The sequence below is a fragment of the Ochotona curzoniae genome, unplaced genomic scaffold (genome assembly GCF_017591425.1).
Source record: "Ochotona curzoniae isolate NIBS_2020 unplaced genomic scaffold, NIBS_Ocur_1.0 scaffold_2476, whole genome shotgun sequence".
NCBI classification, from domain to species: Eukaryota; Metazoa; Chordata; class Mammalia; order Lagomorpha; family Ochotonidae; genus Ochotona; species Ochotona curzoniae.
The window spans coordinates 6,880,324-6,897,283 of NW_024467095.1; the positions used below are offsets into that span (position 1 = coordinate 6,880,324).

General features: G+C 42.0%; 1 protein-coding gene across 10 annotated transcripts in view; it reads right to left on the bottom strand.

The window, feature by feature from the left end:
• The window catches only part of ST7 (suppression of tumorigenicity 7), a 185,257-nt gene that overhangs the window by 49,378 nt on the left and 118,919 nt on the right, over nucleotides 1-16,960 (bottom strand). The gene's annotated exons all lie outside the window — the stretch shown is intronic.

Here is a 16,960-nt window from a genome sequence, read left to right on the forward strand (position 1 = left end):
CTGGCTCAGCTTTGGCCTGGCTCAGCCAGGATGGAAGATCTCTCTCTTTGTAACTCTGCCTTTCAAATAAATACAAATAAATCTTTAAAAAGATTTTTAGCTGAGAATTTCGCTGAGGACAACCCTTCAAATCTGTTTTTCCCTGGTATTTCTTACCACCCTCTTCTCTAAACTACAGACATTTCTGAAGCCCCTTCCCTCTGAATTAATATGTAAAAAATGCTGATGACTTTGGCCAAGTTCACCGAAAGCTCTATTATGCAAGGCACACCTCAGGAATGACTGCCATCTCCTGCTTTCTCTGATCTTGCTGCCAAAGGTTTAGTTTATGCCTTCATACTTGGTCTAAATTACTCAGATTCATCTGCTTGACTCTGGCCCACCTTCTGTTCCAATTCACCCTTTACAGTGCTGTCACAAAGGCCGCTTAGCTATGTACACTGAGTCCATCGTGCAACTACTAACACAGCTAGACCTTCCCCAGGGAGAGTCACACGTGACCACAAATTGACAACAAAGCTACTTATCACATCACTTGGAATAGTGTTCATAACATTTGCAAGGAACTTCAAAAATTTAACCCATTATCAGACATGTAAGTTTAATAAAATACAGTAAGTTTCTGGCTATTATATATAGTTATAGCAAGCTACATTCTCAAAAAAATTTTTCAATGATATGTCCTGGAAAATGCTGGCATGCATTGTCAGAGAAACCAGGATACAGGGGTTGACAGCTTGTGACTCAGCATTCCATATCAGAGTGCTGGTTCTAGTCTGAGCTGCTCTGTTCCAAATTCTAGTTTTCTGCTCATGTACCTAGAAAGGGAGTGGAAGATGGCCCAGTCACCTGGGCCTCTACCACCTTTGCAGGAGACCAGAGACCAGGATCAAGTTACTGCCTCCAGGATTTGGCCTGGCTCAGTTCCTGCCTCCTGAGTTGACCTGGTAGAGAACTGGCTATTTAGGGAGTGAACCAGCAGATATTCTCTCTCTCTCTCTCCTCTCTTCTCTGTCTCTCTCACCCCCTCCCTCTGTAGCTCTGCCTTTCTCATAATTAAATTGTTTTAAAAAGGAGAGAGCCCAGTGCAGTAGTCCAGTGTACACACCAGAATCCCATATGTGTGCCAGTTGGTGTCCCGGTGGCCCCAATTCCCATCCAGCTCCCTGCTTGTGCCCTTGGAAAGCAGTGGAAGATGGCCCAACGCCTTGGGCCCCTATACCCATGTGCTCTGACCATTGCGGCCACTTGGGGAGTGAATCAGTGGATGAAGATCTTCCTCTCTGTCTCTGCTTCTCTCTGTGTATCTGACTTTCCAATAAGAATAAATTAATCTTAAATAAAACAAAAATAGTAGAGACTCATGCATATTTTACAATAAATCCATGCTTTTCATAAAAAAACATATGTACAGAAACATACGTGGTTATAGAAACATGCTCATACTAAAATGAGTGCTGGTTATTTCTGATGAGAATAAGGCAACTTTTATTTCTCCATATTTTCTATATGTTCTAATATTATTTAAAGAGATAGACACACATTTGATACACTGGGAGTGGTGAGGAATGCTTCCGAGAGTACTAGCTTCTCCTCAAATTGAAGATATAACCTAAAATCCATGGCACACCAAGCAGCCAGTGTCCACAGCATCAGCCTTCCCTGTAGCCATTTCTCACACACCGTGCTCTAGCCACATACTTACTCTTAATGCTGTGAATAGGAATAGATCCACTTGGGTTTCTGTCTCTCAGCTCTCCCTCACTCTGGTGGACTCCCCCTTGTCAATTTCTCAACTTACAGGAATCTTTAACCATTTCTACCTCTTAACTTCCACTGCAGCTTAGTCACTCCCAACCTGGATTATCAAACTCCTCGTCACAGTGACCTACTGATCCATTCCTCCTTGCACCCTGGGAAGTCAGTGAGAACAGGAACTCTGCCTTCTCTGTATTCTTGGTCAATCTCTGACACACTGTGGATGTTGAACACATAGTTCATAACTGGAACGTTTTCTAGAGGCATCCCCCAGTTCTCTTCCTTTGGGGTGCCTATTATATGTGTATGGAACCATAGGTTGACTTCAGTCATGGGATGTGTATCCCTAAATATGTTCTTATGGCTGTTGACAATCTTCCATCCCATACATTATGGAAAAAGTTTAGCTAGAAACCACAAGTTCTGACTCAGCACACAGATTTCCCCTGTATCAACAGGCAGTGCTGGGTCACAGGACAGGGATACTTAAAGACCAAGCACCTTTCACATTCACAATTTCAGGGAAGAAACATCCAGTTCCTATGCTAACCCCAAGGTCCACTCAGCATGGAGCCCTCTTGTCTCTCCCATCTTCTACAGGCCTGAGCACCAGCCTTGTCAGACCAGACTTCTACACATCCTTCCCAGAACGCTTCCTCCAGTTCCCGGCCACTGGGTGTTTGCACAGACTGTTTTCTCCACCTGGAATCCTTCCTCCCACCCCTCCCCTCGTGTACAAGGCAGCCCGTCAAAATCAGTGCACCCTCCAAAGCCCCGATCAAATGCCACCTCCTAAAGTCACAGCATCCTGGAAGGTGAGAGCCAGAGGGGCCCGTGGAGATTGTCCCAACACCCTCCTCACTTTACAGGCGATCTCTCTCCTACCTCACCCCATCAAACAGCATTGAACACTGCAGACCTAAGTGACTCAGCCAAGGTCAGTGCTGGAACTATGATTCAAACCCAGTCATCAACACTGAGTCCAGATTTCAGCACATCAGAACCCCAGGCCCTGAGTTGCCAAGTCCTGGAGAACTAAGATAGCTTGATTGTGCTTCCAATACAATGCTTACATATCTGCTTTGTATCACATTTACATCATTTTAAGAAGCCACTATATTGCAGAGAAAAGCGCCCTATATTTGGAGTTACTCCTAAGTTGAAATCTAGCCAGTGCCACTTACCGCCTGTGCTATTTTAAACAAATTACTTAGCCTTTCTGAGCTTTGGTCTCCTTGTCTCCTGTGTCTTAGCTCTTACGGCATGCTCTCAGACTCCTAGCCCTTTCTAATGTCAGCACCCACCCCACTCACAGTACCATTTCTACTCTTTGGATCACATCCCAAAATCATCCTCTATGTTATATGGCTTAGTATTAGCTATTGTTGTTTCTTTAAGGGTGATGTCTGTCTGTCTCTCTCTCTCTCTCTCTCTCTCACACACACACACACACAGGTTCCCCACTGCAGTGGCATATCTGCTGCCCTCCTGCAACACTTGGGAAACTAAATCAGAAGCAGAATAGCTACAACTTGAACCAGGTACTCTGACACAGGATGTGGGTATCTCAAATACTAGCTTAACCCACTATGGCTCAACAACCACTCTTAAATATTGCAGAATTTTAAAAAGCAAAGTAGAGAAGAAGTGGAATGAGAATATTAATGTTATTATAGGGATTAGCAAACACTTTGTAAAGGGCCACAGAGTAAGCGTTTTGGGCTTTTCAAGCTACACCGTCTCTGTTAATAGCTGTTCAATGCTGATATGGCAACTCCAAGGCAGCCATGGATAGTACATAAATGAATGTGCTTATTATTGTATGCGTATATTATTATTATGGACTGTGTTCCTATAATAAGTGATTTACAAAAACAAGTAGGACAGCAGATTTTGCCAACAGGCCTTCCCTTGCCAACTCCTGGTGAATAAAAATAATTTAAAAAAAAAAGGAAAAGCCTTTCATTGAGAGTTTTGTAATGAGATTATATACTATATATATTTTTGTGTGGTGTTGTACTGCAGTGGGTTAAGCCTTTTCCATTTGTTGGGGTCAATGGTGTGGTGCAGGATGGTAAGCAATCATCCACAGCAGCAGAATGCGGGCATCCCAAGCAGTGTCTTTTTTTTCACGATACACTTCCACAGGCTCAGGGATTTCCTATTCTGCCCTCCCCGACCTCCCTCCTTCCCTACTATTACAATAGTATAGTCCTTCAATAGTCACAAGTCCATCATTCTGCCATGTAAGTGTACCATGACATTGCAGATATAGACAATGGTAGAAAGTGCAGCATCCTATTGTCAGGATATATTTGACAGTTTCATTGGGAAATGCGTGTTTTTAAAATGCAGTGTCTCTAACACAGCTGGTTTGGTGGACTGTAATAAATTAGGAAAAGGTCTAAGCCATAACCCAGTACTTCCTCTTCCAGCTACATTCCCTAGAGGACATTCACACAGATCTCCGAGCGGCCACATCCTGAGACAGGCGTTGACAACCACGCCTGTCATCCACGGTGGGAAGTCGCGTACACTCACAACAAATGATATTCGGCAGACTAAAAGAATGAGCTTCAAATTAAGATACCTTGATGAGGACAAAAATCAAAACAGCTACGAGTAAAGAAATATATTGTAGTGAAATACACTCTCAAGCAATATACTATTTAACTAAATGAAAAATGTATGTAGACAATACTAGATGTACTAAATTGGTGAATATTATGGAGATGGATGTAAATAAAGGAAGACTGAGGCGATGTAAGGCATGGTCACACTGGGACTACAGCTTTATATACACTGTAGTTCTTTTTAAAGATGATGAGGGAGGGCCCGGCACAGGAACCTAGTAGCTAAAGTCCATGCCTTGTATCCACCAACATCCCATACGGACACCATGTTCATATCTTGACTGCTCCACTTCCCTTCCAGCTCCCTGCTTATGACCTAGGAAAGCAGTAGAAGATGGCCCAAAGCCTTGGGCCCCTGCACCCCCTGTGGGAAACCCGGAAGAAGCTCCTGGCTTCAGATTGGCTCAGCTCTGGCTGTTGCAACCACTTGGGGAGTGAACCAGCGGATGGAAAATCTTTGTCTCTTTGCTCTGTAAATCTGACTTTCCAATAAAAATTAATAAATCTTTTAAAAAATGAATCCATTGCAAAATTTTAATTATTAGTTTGCTGCTATGTATTATTTACTTGTATTTTGAATTCTATGGGGCAGAGATACATTCTTAATCATTATGTATTCTGTGTATATTTTGTACTTTAGTAAAAGTTTTATCCTCAAAACCAGGAAGTTTGGTCCGGTGCAGTGGCATTTCTGGCTAACCCTCTGACCGCAGCGCTGGCATCACAAGTCCCTGCTGCTCTACTTCAGATCCAGCTCCCTGCCTACAGCCTCGGAAAGCAGGAGAATATGACTCAAGTCCATAAGGACCTGCACTCACATGGGTATCCCAGAGGAAGCTCATGGCTCCTGACTTGAGCTCCAACCACTGCGGCCATTTGGGGAGTGAACCAGCAGATGGGAGATCTTGCTCTTTCCATAAAATCTGCCTTTCAAATAATAAAATCTTGGTTTTTTTTTTTAAGCAGGGAGATCATTAAATGTATCATATGTGCTTGTTCAAATCATGAAGAGTTCTGTTTTCACCATTATGATTTTTCTAATTCCTTATTGCCCTTTGGAAAAAAAGTTTCTTCTCACTGGAGGTCCAACTGTGACTACTCAAGGTATTCCCAGCAGTTGTATAAAAGGTGCCTCTGATTATACAAGTTGAGAATTTTCTTCTAAAATATTAGATTTTTATATACTGTTTGATTTCTATAATAGCACCAAGGTAATAGTTGCTAATCTAACATAAATGTTAGAGTCACTTATTACTTATATAACTGAGTTCCAGAGAGTAGGTTTACTGATGAGACCTAAGGAACTATAAGCATCACTATTCCAACAGTAGGGTACATTCTTTCCCTGCCCCTTAACATTGGGGTTTGGACTGGAATTATGCTTGCACTAGGTGAATGTGTAAGAAAATGTTTCCATCTGAAAATTCCTTCTTGCTTCTCCACAAGCACCTCAACGACTCCCGGGGCCCTTTTTTTCAAAACTACAGAGAAGACGGATGCATACGGAAGGAGTCAGCCTGGGAGAGGTGGCATGTTAGCCGAGTCAAGAGCACTGCCACCTTTGCAGTCAGATCCGCTTTTACGGCCAGGGACCGTAGAGTTCCTTAATCAGCGGGGTTCCGTGATGTCAAGGGCTAGTGGAGTTTCTGAACACCAGGCAAGCTCATTTTTCTCATCAGCAAGACTGGGGGGTGGGGAGGGGCGGCAGGGGGTGGACAGCTCTCGCACGGCGCTTGTACAGCTCCCATCCAGATGTAGCTGGGCCACTATCTTTTCCTAAAGTTGACATATCAATTTTTTTTTTGGGGGGGGGGTTGGTATTTGCTTGCTATGTGTGCTTGGTTTCCTTTTTCTTTGTTTTTAGTTACGCAATGTAGCATTCTCTATTTATTTAAAAATGACATACAAAAAAATGGTTTGGTGATATAATTAGCCTCTTTAATAAGAAAAGACCACAGTTCCCATATCAAGCTTGAATGAAAGCATATGATAAATATAGAGGCCTGTTTTCTATAAGCTAAGTCATTCTAAATGAATCTTTGGGCTCGCTCACTATCTCACATAGTTTTGTTTATTTATTACCCGCTATCTTCTCCACAGTGGTAATTGCTTTCTCCTGGCAGCAAGAAATTTATATGCCCTGTTTTGCCCAAATATTACAATTTACATAGAATGAAAACATTAACTCTCCTACGATTCCTTTAATACCTATGGGGAAGAACATGGGATGGGCCAAGGATAGAATTTCATTTTCAATTTTACATCATCTGGCTATTGTCAGTTCAAGTTTATTTCAATGGAAGAATTTGAGGCACTTCTGAGGTTAACATTTATGAGCTCAAACGGGGGGAAAAGAGGAGAGCTAATTCACTGGATTTGAAATACTCTATGGACGTAATTTAGAACTACAGTCTGCATGCTTTTTCTCAGCTGAATTACAGGATGAAAACAACAGTTTAAACCCTTCAGGTTTGATTTGTATCTATTTAAACATTTTATTAGTTTAGCTATCCGTGTATTGTTCCTTGAGTAAAAAAAGCAAATGGGGGAAATTCTTACATATTTTAAGACAGAGGTAATTAAAAGAGGTCCTCAGCCAGATTCCTACTGAGGTCAATGCGAGCCTGGCCTAATTAAAGTTTATAGAATTTGGCCTGTCTCATACTTGAACAGCAGATACTATTTTGTTAGAGTTGCAAGTTTGACGTTATTTAATTATGCCTTCAAATAAAGGCATAAACAGAAAATAGAAAAGACACTCTCCATTGCATGGCTATAATTTTGTCAGTGATTTTCACTGACACTGAAGGCCATGAATGGGAAGAACGAGTCCAGAGGCTCCTGGGAGCTCCCTTTGCAGAAATCACCATAAAACGCAGCCCAGAGAGGCTTAGGCCTGTGCTAATAAGAACATGTCATTTTTTTTTTCCAGAGCTAATCTAGAGACAATTATTAAGCTACATCTACTGTAAAGTTCCATGGACACAGATGACCCAACGATCAGTTAGTCATCTGTCCACTAGTGCGTCCCTGAACTGAGTTCATTATGTATGTGCACATGTTGTGGAGAATTAAAGCAAGAAGTCACAGTTCTAGGCAGGTGATGATCACCCACCGACAGCCGTATGTCTCCCAAAGACTGAAAAGGCTAGAAGGTTATCTCTAAATAATTAACCTGCTCTCTCTGTCAAAGGTAGGCTTGCGTTAGTCCAGAGAGGAATTCTGCCTCAAGAAATTCAGTGAGTGAAACAATCCTTGCGTTTATACACATCATAACGAAAATGTTTCATTCTAAGACTTCCTCTTCTGTTTCTGCTCAGTTAAACATAAAACAAGGTCACACAGATCTTCAAAGATTGTTCTTCAAATTCTACCTCCTCAAGTAGCAATTCTTTACCTTACCTATTTCTCCCTCTCAGCATAAATCCAATCACCAGAGAAGGCTTGCAGGTGTGTCAAGTGGCATCTGAACACCAGTGTTAAAGACCTGCCTCTACCTTAGAATATTGAAAAACCTAACTTTCCAAAACCAAACACTTGACAGACCTTCTTTTTAAAGCTATATTTTACTTGAATGTCAGCGTTATAGAGAGAAAGAAGGGGGAGAGAGAGGAAGTGAGAGAAAGAGAGAGATCCTTTATTCACTGGTTCACTCCCCAAATGACTGCCAATGATGGGGCTTGGCAAAACCAAAGCCACAAGCCTGGAACTTCACCCAGATCTCCCACATGGCTGGCAGGAGCCCAAGTACTGAGCCATTCTTCTGTTGCCTCCCCAGGCACATCAGCTGGGAGCTGGATGCATTTAGGATGAGCATATTAGGTGGCAACTTAACGTGCTATGCTACAATGCCAGCTCTCATTAGCACTACAAATTTAATTTATATGGTATTGAGGAGATTCCTCTACTGCGAACTCAACAGCAAACTGCAGTTTCAGGAAACACAAGGGAGAGGTTAGTGGAGAAGGAATAAGTTGGCTTCACTGTTTTGAGGGAAAGAATAATTTATGTCCTCTTCAAAAAGTGATGGGTAACACTTAGAGAAAAACCTTTCTCACAGTTTAAAATTGGCCTATAACCTAGCCCTGAGGTCATGAACAAACCTGAATGTTTTGATGCACATGTTGAATGGCTTGGAAGCAAGCCCACAGACAAGAGGACAACGTGTACCCTTCCCTGTGATGACATGGCACTGCTCTGCTCTTCCAGGAGTGGTCTCAACAAGCAGCTAGAAACACTGGCCAACAATTACTGTCAGAAAGGACTTTTTGTGCCAAAACCACAATTGCTGCATTTGGCAGACACCCTTCCACAATCACATGGGTAATGGTAAATAATGCCATTCAGGAGATTAACTCATTTGGTTATCTGGGGTCCACTTAACAAGAACTCACTTTGGCAGGCATCGTTCGGTAGAGTCAAGCTAAAGTTTAAAAGTACAGAATATTCTTTTATGGCAACAGGCAGAGGTCAGCAGGTCAACCCATGATATTTATCTGATACAGTCACTTCGCCTTCCAGTGCTCTTTCCTCTCCATGTATCTCAGACATTCCCCCCAACATCCACATGCTATTTAGAGAACACTAGCCTGAGTTCATAGCTTGTTTTGTAGCTTGTTGATTGACCCTCTCAAAAGCTTGTGTCTACCATGCAGGATTAGGACAAGCTTCTAGCTCCACCAAAGCACCAATTTCTGACCCTCAGAAGTTCATGCCACAGTGGGCCATGTCTTCCACCCAGTTGAAATGAAGGCTGTTTTACCTGACTCCATATTCTTACTCTGGACCTCAAGCCCTAGCCTGTGTTAACAATTTCAGTGCAGGTGAATATCCCATCTAGTAGATTAGGTAGACTCTGCTCAAAGCTAAAGACTGCTCTCTCCACTATAATTAAGCAATATAAAGTCACAGCCAAACTCCAGACCTTGACATCATCTAAAATGCAATGTTTTGAACAGAATGGTGCTGTTTCTTGACTATCTTATACCACCTCTCCCGCTAAACCTCTTCTTAGAAAACTTACTTAGTTGAGAAAGAAAACTTACTTAGTTGAGACATAGAAGGTGACTTCGCAGTTGCTGGCCCACTACCTGCAATTCCCACAATAGCTGAGATTGGGTCAGACTGAGGCTGAAAGCCAGGAAATCTATCCAGGTCAACCACATTATGACAGGGATCCAAATACTTGAACCCTCAGTATTATCTGTCTGGATGTGAATTAGCAACAAGTTTCAGCCAGGAGCCATAATAGGGCATCAAACTCAGCCACCCTGCTATTGGACACTGGCATCACTTTGATACCTTAAACCATTAAATGTTAGCCTACTCCTAAACTTCCTCTTTCATTTCACTGAAACCACCAATGCCTATTTTTCTCTTAAAATTCTTTCCTCCCTAGGTTACCATGATACTACACCCACCCAGTTTTACTCCTAGCTTTCCGGCTGTTCCTTTGTTGGAGCCACTGGGTGTTTCTCTTTTTCCCCATTTCCCAGCGTTGGAGACCTCCAGAACTCCCTTCTTCACCTTCTTTCTCTCTTTCCATCTCTTTCCCCAAGTGAGGGCTCCAAAAAGTTCATGGAAAACATGCTTTGTAAATAAATATATTTATAGCAAAAATAAACTTCTCTTTTAATTTCCTTTTGCATGAGCTTTTAAAAGTTCCCTCATTTATGACCTCACTCAAGACAATGGCTTTAAATCCTTTGAAATGCACGTTGGCAACTTCCAAGCTACTCACTCCTGAATTCCAGACCGTATCCAACTGCTTTTCTGAAGCATCCACCTAGAAGTACAACAAGCATCTCAGGCTTAATAAGTCCCGAGTGAACTGCATGACCACTGAAATTTGCTCCTCTCCTAGTCATACTCCTAGGAGATAAATGGTATGACATCAAGCTGATGAGGCTAAAAACATGCGCATTCCTACATCTTCCTTGATTAGACTATTTTTTCCTTATTTAATCAGTTCAGATATTCTTCATTCCAACAGTTATTGAGTAGCTGTTATTTGGCAAGCACTCTTCTACTGGGAAACAGTAATGTACAGATAAAAACAAAAATCCAGACCTTAAAGTGACATTCTAGTGAAAAGAAAAATAAATGAAATATACAGACTATCAGATGATGATTAAATATCAAGAAAAATAAATACAATAGAGGAGGAGCTTAGGAGATGGTGGTATAACACAGATAGAGGCTATTTAAAAAGAGCAATCAGAAGGTGGGATTGCAAAAGTGACATTTAATCAGAAAAAAGTGAAAGAACAAGTCATTGGGTTCTGCAAGAGGAGCCTTCGGGGGAAAGGGTACAGCAAGTATAAAGGTTTTGCTGTGGCACTGAATCTGGTACATTCAACAGACAGCAACATGGTCAGCATGACTGGATTGCAGCAATGGGGGCTTCACTGTGAAGCCTTGTAGATCACTTTCAGAGCTCAAACTCTGAGATGAGAGGCCACTGGAAGCTTTTAAGCTACAGAATAACAGTATTTTACACATATCCTAAATGATTCCATCCTCAATGCCATACACAGAGTGGTTACAGAAATTCAGCAGCAGCAGCAGGAAAGCCAGTTAAAAGGCTATTATTAGAATGCAAGTAAAAGAAGGTGAAGGTTTAGACCAATGGGAGGGATGTGAACACAGTGAGACATAGTGGGAATCTAAATAGGCCCACATTTGAAAAGTAGAGCCAATGCAATTTGGCAATAGTCAAATCCTATTGATTCAACATCCAAATATATCTCAAATCCATCTACTTCTTTGCTGCTGCTTCCAAATTCAGACTTTCATCAGCTCTTTCCAGAACTAATATGCTTGCTTAACTATACTCCCTCCGTGCTTGGGTACCAAGAAGGAAAGCCCAGCAACAGGCAATCAGCCCTGTATCTATCCAAAGTCTCCAATAAGCTTTCCTTAGCCTTGGTTTCAAATGCTAACATTTAGTCAAGAAACATGACATTTGATCTAAGTTCCTCCAATAAAAATGTGGTTTTGTTTTGTTTTTTAGAGAGAAAGGAGATTTCACAATGAAAGGTGCAGAATCAAGTTTAAAAATAATACAAAAACCTATCCAACCAAATTACAATAGAATATCAGTGGACCCAAAAAAAACCATGAAGAAAAAAAAATTAGCAGGACAAAGATAAGGTGCGGTGATATAATAAAATCTTTGTGCCTAGACAACAGGAGGGTGGGGCTGTCTCTATGCAGGATGACACCACCGAGGCAGGAGCAGGAGAGCATCTGCCCATTTAGAACTGCCAAGAGGCTGCTTCTGATCCTCCAGAGAACAGCATAGTGATACATCAAGCTGGAAGGAGAACCCATCTGACTACAAAAGATAGATGTCCGGGGATAACCAGAGGTGTAATAAATACTTCTATTCTATCTAGCCAGTAAAAACTTTACTACTGGAAGAGTTCAGCAAGATACACTAGTAGGGAGAGAAAGAGAAAGCTTGTCCTTACAGGGGTCAGTGAGGGGTCTTACAAAGGAGCCTGTGTGCCTAAAGACCTCAGTGTCACACAGCCAATGTCCTCAAGGCCAGGGAGAGGAGCCCGAGGATTACCGGAGTATCCACTCTGAACAAGGAGAGCTGACTGTCCAGGAAGGAGGACATTATCATGCTCAAGGAAGATCAAAGAGACCCAGTTCATTTGCCTCCCCGACCAGACCATGCACCGCTGCAAGCTCTGCGTGCTTCACACCTTCTGTTCCTGATGACCCAATCAGTCATGTGTCAGTTTCCAGTGATCGTCTCTTCATTCAAACTGGAAGTCAAGAGCTTCACTGACTCCTAGTCGGTGAAGTATTCACAGCAGGTTCACAAGAGCTCAGGCATCCCAGCTCACTGTACACCGCATAGGACAAAGGGCTGCTTACAAAGGCTCTTCGCTGTGTGAGCCCAGGAGTGAGGCAGAGGCCAACACCTGCTAACTTACCTGTGCCATGTGAGAAGAATATTGAGAAATCTCCCAAGTAACCATTAAGACTAAGTATAGAGGAAAACAAAACCATGTTTAAATGTTACACCATATCTTTTCAATGGACAAAAAGGACAGGAGGGTCTGGTTCATAAAGCTGGGCACTGATTCATGTATGGCAGCTCTGGTCTCCCACACGGAGGCAGGGTCTCAAGGCTTTGGGCCGTCCTCCACTGCCTTCCCAGGTCACAAGCAGGGAGCTGGATGGGAAGTGGAGCAGCCAGGACATGAACCAGCACCCACATGGGGCCCTGGCACTTGCCAGGGGAAGACAAGCCAATTCAGCTATCACACCAGGCCCACCTTTGCTTTTTACTTGACAATATATCTTAGCTGATAACAGTAAGAATAACATGAAGCACTCATTATTCATAAAGTCCTTGACAAATGTTTCACGTGAGTTATTCAACTCAATCCCTGCCTCCACCCCTATCAGGGAGGAATCAAACTACCACCCTGTGTGCTGCTGACGCAGGTGTTCGGCAAGGCATATTCAGAAATCTTCACTAGTTACGTGGTCTTGAACAAGCACCTGTGTTAGGAACTGTTAGAAAACTGAAATAAGTTTTAAATGTATAAAAGCCTTGAAACAATGCTTAGGACACAATTATTACCACACCAAGGTTTGTCAGCATTTTAATGGTAACAATCTGAGACTAGATATTATCTCTCAGCACTTCAAGTTTTGGAAGACAGGAAGATGAAGAGAATCAAGCTGAGATACCGTGAGATTTCAAGAACACTTAGAAAGCCTGGCTTCCTAAAATTAAGTAAACAAACTATCTCCAGAAGAGGCCGTGATGATATAGAATATCAAGTGTCAGGCCACGTATGAAAAGGTGGGGTTTCAGAGACAGTAAGACAAGAAAAAGGGAGAATGGCTCAGAGACCTGGATAAAACTGCAACAAAGAACCGTCAAGTTGGAGAGCCTACCGTCAACTTTCAAACATATGGCAGATTCTTGAGAGATGAAAATGGACTGATCTGGAAGCATTGGAGAGATGCAAGAGAGACCACCACAACACATCAGGCTTTCACACTCTCCCACCGCAACGTTCACTTTTGTATGCTCTTTGTGCCCCGAGACTCTGCCTTTTCAGGACTCTACTGAGTCGAACAGTTCCTACACCCAGCCTGGTCAAGTCCACAGCTGCTTTCAGGCCTGTACCATGGTGGGGAATACTTAAGGTACAAGCAAGCAGTGCATGAAAAAAGTTTTCTGCCCTGAAATAGACTTGTTTCTCTTCAAACTTTACTAGATCAATGGCTCTTTTAAAAAATAAAATTGATTCATTTACTCAGACGACAAAACTACAGAGTTTAGAAGCAGAGTTGAGAGAGAAATCTTACATCCATTGGGGTACTCAAAAATGGTTGAAACGGATGATGCTGTGGCAGGCCAAAGCCTTGAGTCTGGAATTCCAGCTGGATTTGTCCTAAAGTAGAGCGGATCATGATCCTAAGGACTCAGCCATCTCGCTCTGCCTTCCCAGGCACATTAACACGGAGGTAGATCAGAAGAGGACCAGGCAGGACTTGAACTGGCAGCCATATGTGATATCAGCATCACAGAAAGTGGCTAATCCACTAGGCCAGGATGCTGGCCTACAGACCACTGGCTCTTAATGGGTGATGAACTGACATAAATGTGCCCCCACAGGACATAGCAGAAATGGAAGCTAGCCAAATGGTACAAATTGAATGGAAAAAAGAAATTGTGTGTGTATCAAATGTATATGAAGCAAAATCACCAAAACTAAGAAAAACACAAAGATTTTCCCTTAACGTTAATAAAACAAAAGGTACAAGTTTTTCCACCTAGGATAATAAACAATAATGAAATTTAAAAGCCAGAGGTGTTCTTGGCTATCTCTGCAACCAAAATATTTTTTCCTGAAAATTTAACTATTTTTAATATCGATTTATTTGAAAGGCAGCATTCCAGAGAGAGAAGTAGAGCCAAAGAGAGAGAAAGAGAAAAAAAAGTGTTCTTCCATCTGCTGGTTCATCCCCCAAATGGCCACGATGGCCAGGGCTGGGTCAGGCTGAAGGCAGCAGCCAGGAACTTCATCTGGGTCTCTCACATGAGTGCAAGGACTCAAGTTCTTCCACTGCCTTTCCAGGCTCATCAGCAGGGAGTTGTATCAGAAGTGGAGCAACCAGGGTTTAAACCTGCACCTATACATGGGGTTGGCCTGAAAACACTTTGTTAGATTTCTTTAAGATGCATTCATGTTTTTTATTGCAAAAGGAAACAAATTGAAGTGAGTTTGGGAAAAAAATATTCTGGGAATTCGAAGTAATCACTGTGTCGCTTTTAAAAAATGAGTAGCTGTGAATCTTGCTTGACACGAAGGAGTTGGTGTTTACCTCATCAATAATTCACTGACAGCATCAACATTTTATTGACCCATCATAAAACCTTGAGCCCTGAAATATAGAAATTATCTGCAACCAGACATCCCAGAATTCTTTTTCATCCTCTCTCAGGATATCTTACCAATTAACAGCTTTCCTTTTCTTAAGGCATCTCCCGATACAATTTTTAAATGACTCTGCTTCCTACAAGGGAGGCATTCTAACCCCAATATTTCTACTTCTAATTGAAAATCTTCTTTAGCACAGTTAACACCCACACACATGCGGAGAGGATGGCCATATCTTCATGAAAAATTAGCTCCTCTGGCCTAAATGCTTTATCAGTAGGCCTGCCTGGAATCCAGAGCTCTGCTTTATCAGAGGAAGTTTCACAGTGAGATAGTTCATGTGCATGTTTTTCAAGGAGTGAATGCCTCCATGCAGCCTGACCCTTGACCTGAAAAGAGTCAGACACATTGGGCTGCACCCACAACTGTCTCCTTCGAGGCTCGGACCGCAGCGTAAGGTTCTCAACCTCTCTTCTATGGTCTGGGGTTTGATAAAAGGATCTAGGATTGATAAAAGGAGTTTCTAAAGGAAAGAACACTTTGAATATTTCTCTCTCAAATACACATCTCCACCAAGTCCGACAGTGACACTCACAGGCCTATTATAGAGGAAGGGTCCACATTTGCTGAATGCTTCACAAACCTCGAGAAAAGGCAACAATTATTGGCCTCCTTAAAATAGGAGACATTAAGAAGTATATTGTGAGAAATATATATCTATACAGACACAAACGTGTGTAAATGCATACATGTGTGTATAAATACACACAGGTATACTACACATATGGATGACTTGATTGGGTGATCAAGTCACTCAATAAAAACAAATCACCAGGCGTTTCTGCACACTCATTTGGTTTTCCCCATCGGTTACTTTTTCAGTTAAGAACCATGACCCCCATCCTAGAGAAGACTAAGTGAGAAAAGCACGTAGAAAGTTACTACGGCTCTCCAAGCTGGCCAAGGGCAGAGGCGAGATGTCACATCCACACTGCTCAACTCCCTGCTCAGGTTTCTTCCCTTACATTCCAGATCTTCTCCCCAAGATCTACATCTGGGCTAGATCAATAAAAGGAAATATAAACAAACACTAACAATGAAACACAAAGCAAATCATGGAGGATATACTGTAGATAAGTTTATCTGGAAAAGAAGTAGCATGAGACTAAGAAAAACCAGGATTTGCCTAGGCACGGAATAAGAAAATCTCCAAGACCTGCTCCTCCTGCAAGAAAAGGTGATCAAAGTACAACACTGTTAAGGTCTGACTGTGGCTGGAGCAGGTGAAGAGGAACATCTATTTTTCATAAAGTCCCCAGCTCCTTCAAAGCGCCAGGGTGATTAGTGGGGTTTCTTTGTAATGTCAGAGGATGGAATTTCTGCAAATTAAAAGCTTTGAGAACAAATTAGAAAGCTTTGAGAAACCACCTTTTTAAAACAAAAAAAAAATGAGCACATAAGGTAGATTACAAACATTCTCTAAATTCTTCATCCAAACAAAAGAATCCCACTCTCACCAACCCCCTTTGCCCTGGCGTCACGTAAGGGGTATCTATCACACATTCACTCAGAATGATCTTAGGATCTTCTTAGATCTGGGGACTACACTGCTGCTTAGTGGGTTGGCCAGACGCCAAGCTGGGTCTCACATGGCCTTCACACGGTACTGTTACATGAAGAGATAACTGGGAGAGGCTCTCAGTGTAGGTGCCCCTTGCCTCCCCCTTCCAAGGATACTAGGGAATTCACCCAAGTAACTGCTCTTCCAGAGACGGTTCACAGTCTGAACTCAAACCTATGAGTAGAGAATAAGGCAAGACATTACTTCCATCCAGTCCTTGACTGTTCCACATTTATAAAGGCACAGTCATCTATATCTTCAGAAACTTAAGAATAGCATAAAATGTTTTCTGAAGTTGTTTTTAAAAGAAAACATCTCATAAATACAATTTACACTGTGGTCAATTTTTTTAAGAATATCCTTTCTTACTAACAACAGTAACAAACCATGAAACATAACTGCTCTCCCTGAAAAGCACTGTTCTATTTTAAAGCTATATAATCGTAACTTCTAATGATTCTGTTTTGCTTTAAAACTCTCACATCTATCCTATTTTCTTAAATCTTATGGTGACTGCTAATAATAAAATACCC